This window comes from Benincasa hispida, chromosome 6 (assembly GCF_009727055.1).
Source record: "Benincasa hispida cultivar B227 chromosome 6, ASM972705v1, whole genome shotgun sequence".
In the NCBI taxonomy this organism is placed as follows: Eukaryota; Viridiplantae; Streptophyta; class Magnoliopsida; order Cucurbitales; family Cucurbitaceae; genus Benincasa; species Benincasa hispida.
The window spans coordinates 16,284,887-16,293,541 of NC_052354.1; positions in this window are offsets into that span (position 1 = coordinate 16,284,887).

Here is an 8,655-nt window from a genome sequence, read left to right on the forward strand (position 1 = left end):
AAACCAAATCCCTTTCTGTCATGAGAAGTCGAGGCCCCTTTGTTCAAGACTAAAAACCAGTACTTAAAGGAACAACCTATCTGCTAACCCTAAGATGGGTAGGAGTGAATTCCTTCTTGCATGATTATGTCCCTACTATCTATCTCGTCTTACCCCTAAAATGGGAGGTTTATTGGGTGATGATATTGAACCACTCTCACCTATGCAGATTAAAGGATGATCCTGAATAAACAAGAGTTCATAGTTAGTTCAGGATTAAGATCGAGTTACCTTGGGTCATCAATTTGAAATAGTCAGTTTTAACAATAAATAGTTGCTATAAAGAAAAATGACTATTTCGTGGTTCGGTCTTATGTAAACGTCTTTTGCATAGGATGCCTCCACTCGTGTGTCTCCATATGATTAATTTTGGGATCACATCATTTATATCAATATACAAAGTAGGCCGCATCCATAGTGTCCCTAGGATAAGGTACCCAACCTCATCCATATACTTATAGACCTTTTTGGCTATATACTAAAACTTGATCATCTTTTATGTCTCTACATAAAGTTTAAGTATTCATATTATAGCCATGGGTTCGTTTATTAGATGTTATAAAAGAATGTAATTCAATAATATATTTATTGATAAAAACTTCAACAACAACTTTATTGTGAATATAATATGTTTAATGTTTAGAAACTGCGAGTTTTAGGACATACTCAACAAAAAAAAAAGAGAGAAATATGGATATATATATGTGTGTGTGTGTGTGTGTGTGTGTATATGTATGTACGTATGTATGTATGTATAAAATCCTATTTAATTTATAATTAAATCAATATTATTAATAATAAATAAATAATTAAATACCATATATTTAATTATATTTGAATCAAATTCAAATAATATCCTCTCATTATAACGTATAGCTTTAATATGAATCTCATTCATATAAATAACATTTGAATCTTATTCAAATATTTATTTCTTTCATATAACCTATAGTTTTAATATGAATCTTGTTCATATTAAATTTAATATATAGTTTTATATGAATCTCATTCATATAAATAATATTTGAATCTTATTCAAATATTTATCTCTCTCATAAAATAATGTATAATTTTGAATCTCATTCAAAATTAACTTTATATTATAATGTATCTATATATATTATATTAATTGTATCTCATACAATTAACTCTCTTATTTAATTTGAAAAAAATCAAATTAATCTAAAATTAGATGATTCTTGTTTTACCCAGTGAGCTAGCAAGGGGACCTAATGGACCTAAATATTAGAAGCTTCAATGATATGAGACTAATTAGCTAAACTCTTTAATTATATTAATTCAACATTTATTAATTGTAAGTCAACCCACTAAAGATCCACAGGTGCATTCCGCACTGTAGATATATTTTTGTGTCTATGGATATAACCGATTAACAAGTTGACGCTTCGCAAATCGCTCGTACTTATAACTGAGGTCAAAATTATTGTTTTACTCCTGTAATTACATCTAACTCCTTAAGTCCCACTAATTCTCTAATCAACAACCCATTTATCATCATCAAAATCCTCTCGAGCCAATGAGAGGGAAAGGTGATAGCTCTAAAAAGAGCTATTTTTTTATCCCTAATTCCACCTATTTTATACAATTCTTATGCATAATATGTTTGTTTTATAGGTAAAATCATCTCGAGGGCCAATGGAGTCACTTAGAAGAAAAATACCTCAAAATGGTGTCAAAATAAAGCCTAAAAGCATCTAAATCAAAGGAGTCGTCAAAATTATCAAAATGCCACTCAATTGGAGTATTTGGTAATAGGAACAATGTCACAACCCACCTCAATGCTTCAGTTCAACACTTGAAGGCAATAGCTTTAAAACAGTGCAGCGTCATAACGCTATCCCGTGGCGTTGTAATGCTATGTAAAATGACGAAAATATTTTTTTTAAAAAATGCGCACACGCGCCTCACGCTAGCCACAGTCGCAACGCTGCATCAACGCTCGAGGTCTTATGCTGATAAGAGAGTTGCAATGCTCTCTTCAGCATTGCAACACCGCGACTTGAATATAAAAGCCAAAATTTAGTTTTTGCATGAAGGGGAGACCAAATTTCTAAAAAATTTAGAGCACCTTAGGGAAATTTTGTCCAAATTTTGTATTCCTTAATTCTTTTCTTGTAATTTCATTGGATTGAAGGAAGAATTCAATATTATGCAAGGCTAGGTAAGTTCAATTTATTGGGAATTTTGTCAATTAGGTTAGTTCTTAAGAATTCTTATATATTTTTCTATGAATTTTTTCAATTTTTGGATTGATTCTTGCATTAAATATTAAATAGAAGTTAATTGTGATGGATTGATGAATTGAAAATCTTAATTTCTTGTTAGCAATTTCTACTAGGTTACTTTGCATAATAATAGAATAGCTTGCAAAAAATTAGGTTTTCTTGCATTGAATCAAGACTTTTTTTGAGTTCTTGCATGACTAAGCTAGTTTAGAACCATCCAATTAGTCGATCTTTAAGAATAGGATTTCCATCTTGAAGAATGTCACAATAAAGTACCCTTGATCTATTGCGAATTAAGACAAAAACGTGATAATTGCTTTCAAAGATGTGTTTTTGACTAGTTTAGGGTTAATTGGAATTGAATTTCCCTAATTAACTACTTGGGGCTATTGGGCTATGCTTGATAGGTTGTGAGTTGTGTAAAATTCATAATGTGTTTGAATTCAATGATAGAACTATACCTATTGATTAACTTCCCAAGATTCTTTCTATAGATTTTACAAGTATATTTTTGTGCTCGATTTTTATATGTCTACAAAACATTAAAGATTTTGAAATTATTTTTTTATTTCTTTTACAAACTAAATCCCCCCTCCCCCCAACCTCCGAGATTTGTTGTTGATTTAATTATTCAATTGGTCATCTGTGGATCGACTCGTTCTTTCTACTTTTATTACCTTTTTTAAGTATTTGTCGGGAGAAACGGAGTATTAAAAATATATTTGCTTAGGTTTGAGTTTATGGACGATGTAAAATCGGCTTAATGAAGGGCCCCATTATTCAAGACTTGGAGTTAACACTTAAGGAAGCAATTCATTTACTTACCCTAAAGATGGAAAGAAGTGAATCCATCTTCTGTAGCTATATTCCCAGCTCCCTACTCAGAAAAATCCACAAAATGGTGGGTATATTGAGTCGACGAATCTGGGCACTTTCACCCATATAGATCAAAAGACTTTCCTCATAGACATGAGTTCATAACTTACTCAGGATTAAGTTCGAGTCACCTATGTTCATTCTATGAAATGGTAATCTCTTCAGTCAACTGTGTTATAAAGAGAGATTAATCATATTGCGATCTGGTCTTATACAAACTCCTTTTATAGGATACCCCTTCTCGCATGTTTCCATATAAAAGATTACGATCAAATATTTTGTAACACTTTATAACTTTTGTAACAATTAAAATCAAGAACATATAACTTGTCTTTTGGTTCAAATCTCATCTTTTTCGAGATTCACCCACCCGTAAATGTGCATAAATCTCGAAAAGGGGGTATTTATGAAGGAACTATAAATCTAGAGAAGAAGATCGTTTCAAGCCCCATTATGAAAGAACATACACATTTACAATCAAACATAACAGTTATGCATCAAGAATAAAATTACAGCATGCATCAAAGAATAAACACAAAGGGATCGAGTACAATACCTTTAAAGAATCCTTTTCTTCTAGTATTTCCCTCGATCAAACTCGAACGCGTTGATCAGCACGAACAAAACGAGCAAATCAGCAAACAACACGAACTAGTAGAACCTCGATCACAATCGAGTAAAACTCGATCCTCGACCCTCGAACAAAAACTCGACACCATCACTCGGTTACTTAGGTATTCTTGATGTGAGAATCCAGGAGTTGTGGGTTTTGTATGGATTTGGGAAGAGGGAAGAAGAACTAGATGATCGAGTAAGCGATCGAGTAGGCGACAGTAGAAAGAAGTCTATCGTATAGACTTAAGTACTTGATCATTTAGTAGCGGGTAACTATTGTATAGAAAAACTCGACTGATCGTTTACTCTCTCAACAAGTTATTTGATAACTTGATCTCTTTGCGCGTATATGAAAAAATGAAAACAATTTCATTTTTATCCAACAGTTGCCATAAACTGATTAAAACCTCCCACTAAGGTTGTTATTTGGAGAAAACTGAAAATCAATTATCTCATAATTAATTTATTATAAATATAATAACTAATTTATCATATTATATTCATAACCTATAGTTTTAATATCACATCATAAGCAACATATAAACCATAGTTCTTTTTCTCCTTTATGGCATTTAATATAAATCATATTTATATTAATTCCTCCAATCAAATAATGTATTAAATACATTATATCAATTATATCACATATAATTGAATTAATTTAATTATATCATATATAATCGAATTCCCTCTTGTTAATTTGAATACTTCAAACTAACCCAAAAACTAATTCTCAACTTGAATCCATTGAGCTACCAAGGGGACCTTATGAACCTATAGCTAAGCTCCAATGGTATGTGAATAACTGACTAAACTCTTTAATCATGATATACAACATTTGTTAACTGTCAGGCACTCCACTAAAAACCGACAACTCACTCTTTACACTACAAATATATTTCAGTGTCTATCGAATATAAGCAATCAACAGTACGACGACCCTTCACAAATCGCTCGTAAGTACAACTAGGCCAATTTACCGTTTTTCCACTATAGTTAGATTTAACTCCTTAAGTACCACTGATCCCTCTAATAAATAATACATCACAGTCCCACTATGACTAAACCCTTCTCGGGCCAAGAAAAGGTGTGGCATCACATTGTTCAAGCCCCAGAATCAACCCTTAAGGGAACAATTTATCTACTTACCCCTGCTTAGGGGAAGGAGTGAATTCCGTCTTGTGTAGCTGAGTTCCCAGCTCCCCAATCAAAGAATCCCCAAAGTGGTAGGTTTGAATCGGCGATCTGGCCATTCGCACCCATGCAAATCAAAGGACCTTCCTCATATGCAGAAGTTCACAACTCACTCAAGATTAAGGTCATGTTACCTATAGTCATCCTAGTGAAATGAAAGTCTCTGTCATGAATGCTGTTATATAAAAAGACTGAACATTTTGTGGTCCGGTCTTATACAAACTCCTTTGTATAGAGTATCCCCGCTCGCATGTCTAATACACAAATGATAAGGATCCGACCATTTGTAGTACTTTACAACAATTGTAACACCTACAAAGCGGGCCACACTCATAGTGTCACCAGGATAAGGTTTCCCACCTTTATCCATATACTACATACCATTTAGATTATCACTTAAAGTACGATCCACTTGTATGTCTCCACATACATGCTTAAGTTACAACGATAACCTACATGCTTAAGTTACAACGATAACCAGTTATCTTAGTTTATTGGTTTGGGTTAATGCAACTAAAATAACTCATATTTCATAGACTAAAGTGAATAAAATATCTCATATTATATATCACAAAACTGTTTGTTCATATAGATGTTTACAAACTACAAGAACCCTATGAGATTCAGGACATCGACCCCATCAATTTGTTTAAGGATAAATTTCTTGCCAATCACAAATTTCCACATTATTTCCTAAATTAATGACAAAATTCCAAATCATTAAATTTGAGACCAATTAGGAGATGACATATGTCTGAAATTGAAATTGAAGATAAGTTCTGATGACGTCCCGTATTTTCATCATGACCGTTGAATCAAATAAAATTAATTTGGTTTAATTTAATATTATTTAGATTAAAGTCCAACTATGCCTGAAAGTAGGTTGAATTTGACCTAAACATCAAATCAGGCCCATGGACCAATCAAATCTCAGTCCTATTAAATGGGCATAAAGGCCTGACCCATGGACCAATTAAGCCCAAGTCCAACTAATCAGACCTTCTAGGCCAACCAAGCCCAAGCCCATGAGGCTTACCGGAGAACTCTATAAATAAAGGAGCTCCCCTCATTTGTGAGAGAGAAAATTCTATATTTCTGGGAGCCCAAGAGAAGTCACCAACAACCAAAAGACTTCTAAACTCCTAAAGCTACATACTTCCTTGAAGACACAAGATGGTAATGTATTAAGTGTATAATTAAGTGTATAACAATGTTTTAATAGACCCATATTAGCGATACAATCTACAGAGTCCAAGAGTTACATCTAAATTTTGTTATATCTACAAATTCTTTTGTATCGTGTTATGTTTGTTATACTTTGGGCATAATTATTGTATTTCCAACTGCCTCTAAAAAGTACTAAAATATTTTTAATCATTCAAAAATCAATTTTAATAATATGAAAAATGCGTTTAAAAGTGTAAAATTAAATATTAAATTTATTTTGAATGATTAAAGGTGTGTTTTCTAGAATGACTTTAAACAAAAAAAATGATTTTAACTATTTTAAAAGGAAAATACTTAGGCGCATCTTAAACTGTATCTATCTTTGTACATCACACTAAATTGTCCAACTATAACTTTTTATATGGAAAATTTTCTTTTTTTAAGATTATCTTAACCTTTTTTTTTAATGTGAATAGTGAGAAGGGATGTACAAAGAGGATGAGTGCATCCATATTAACCAGAAATGGCTCACAAACATTCACATCGAAAACGTCCATTGATTGTACTATTGATCTCCATCCCCTATTCTAGTAAGTTCACATTTTGCTTTGAAATTAGACATTGTATAGTTGGTTCCAAAGTAGGAAAATGACATCTTAATTATAATTTTTAGTGGTGCAATGAGTGTGATCCATTCTTATGATTTTTTGGTTTGGGTTTGGGGTTGTAAGTTTTTTTTTAAGATCCTAAATATTTCATTTTTTTTATTTAGTTTATAAATAATTATTTTAAATGATAAAATCGTTGAAAATATTTTCAAATATAGCAAAATGACTTTTTATAGCTTTTTTTTTAAAGTCTTTATGTTATTAAAAGTTTATGATTTTTTATAGTGTTTTTGGAAGCTATAATAGATGTTATAATAGAGTATAAGATATAGCTTATATCTATTACTATGAAAACATTTTATAGTCTTTTTATTAAAGCTATGATATGTTTATATAGCTAAAATATGTGCTATCTATAACTTGTAATAGTATTTTTAATGCTATAATATAGTATTTATAGCTTTAATATGATGCTATAATAAAGTTACTTAGTCTTTTCTAATTACTATATTATTGCAATAGCCTTTTACAGCATTACATTTTCACTATATAAATTTGTTATAACTTTCACTAATAGCTATAAAAGGCATAACTTTTATTTTAACTATATATTATATATATATATATATAATTTACATTTTGTGCTAGAAATAAATTCACTTTATTTTTAAAATATCACTCAAATTAAATACATTTTGATAAAATTCACTTCAAGTACTCACTTTTAACTAAATGTAAGCACATGAAATACTTCATAACACATTAAATAACATAACTTCTATCCTAATTGAAATTTTATAATCTATTTACACTAACAAATAAATAGTATTGAGTAATTTCCTAGAATAAAAAAGTTATTCAAACGGTACAAGATAAAATATTCACAAAATGTAATCCAACATAACTTAGTTCTCAAAATACAAAATTTAGTAAGTGTATTTAAAATTGTAGATCATTGTAGTCACTACAATATGGTAGATTACTACAGTCGTAGCTACACTTTTATCTTTTTTAAAGAGTGAGACGCCATAAAACCTCACAAGATATCTCCAACCATAAAGCTGAACTCAAAACTTGAACTGGAGAAAACTTCAAGTACTCTCAAAATCTTCAAGAAAAAACAACAGAAAATGAGCAAAATACTAACATAAACAAGCTAACAAAATCAATGTGTGTATATCATTGAATCCCTAAAAAAGGCCCAAATTTCTATTGAGATTTTGTTCTAACTATCTTGTTTGGGAATTCTAATTTCTCCAATGAAATTTTCATGTCTTTCTTCTCAATCATTTCACTCATTAGTAATTGCATTTCCACTTCAACTTCCTTACTCAAAGTAGAGTTTAACCAGATTAACTAAATTAACCATGAAAAGCAAAAAAAAAATAAGTAACTATGCAATCATAAGGCATAAATATGGAGACAAAAGAAAAAACAATGAAAGTAAGGAACCTCAAACATTTTTTTTTTATTGAGAACAACTTGTTTATTGTCTTTAGTCTCTCTTCCATACCAAAAAAAAGTGAATGAAAAGAATGTTTTCTCTTTCTTAGCGTTCCGACACTCGCTGATAGAAAAGGAGAGAAAAACAAAGTAATGCCAAGAGTTTCGTCAATCTTCTGTTCATTGATAGACGAAGCTCTCTCTTTATCATCTCGTGCCAGATGCAACAAAGGATGAGTCCTTTTTCCTTCTCTACTCTATTAAGCTATTTTTAGGATACATCTAAACAAGTTAGAATGAAACAATAATCATTTGCAGCACAATAAACATCCTAAAAGCCCTTACATATATATATTCTCCTCCTTCTTTCCTCATTGCATTCACATCATTCAACTAAAGTCTAAAACTCACCGCTCATAAATATGATCAATGGTAAGTTGCAATTGAAAACAGTAAGTTGAGGAAAA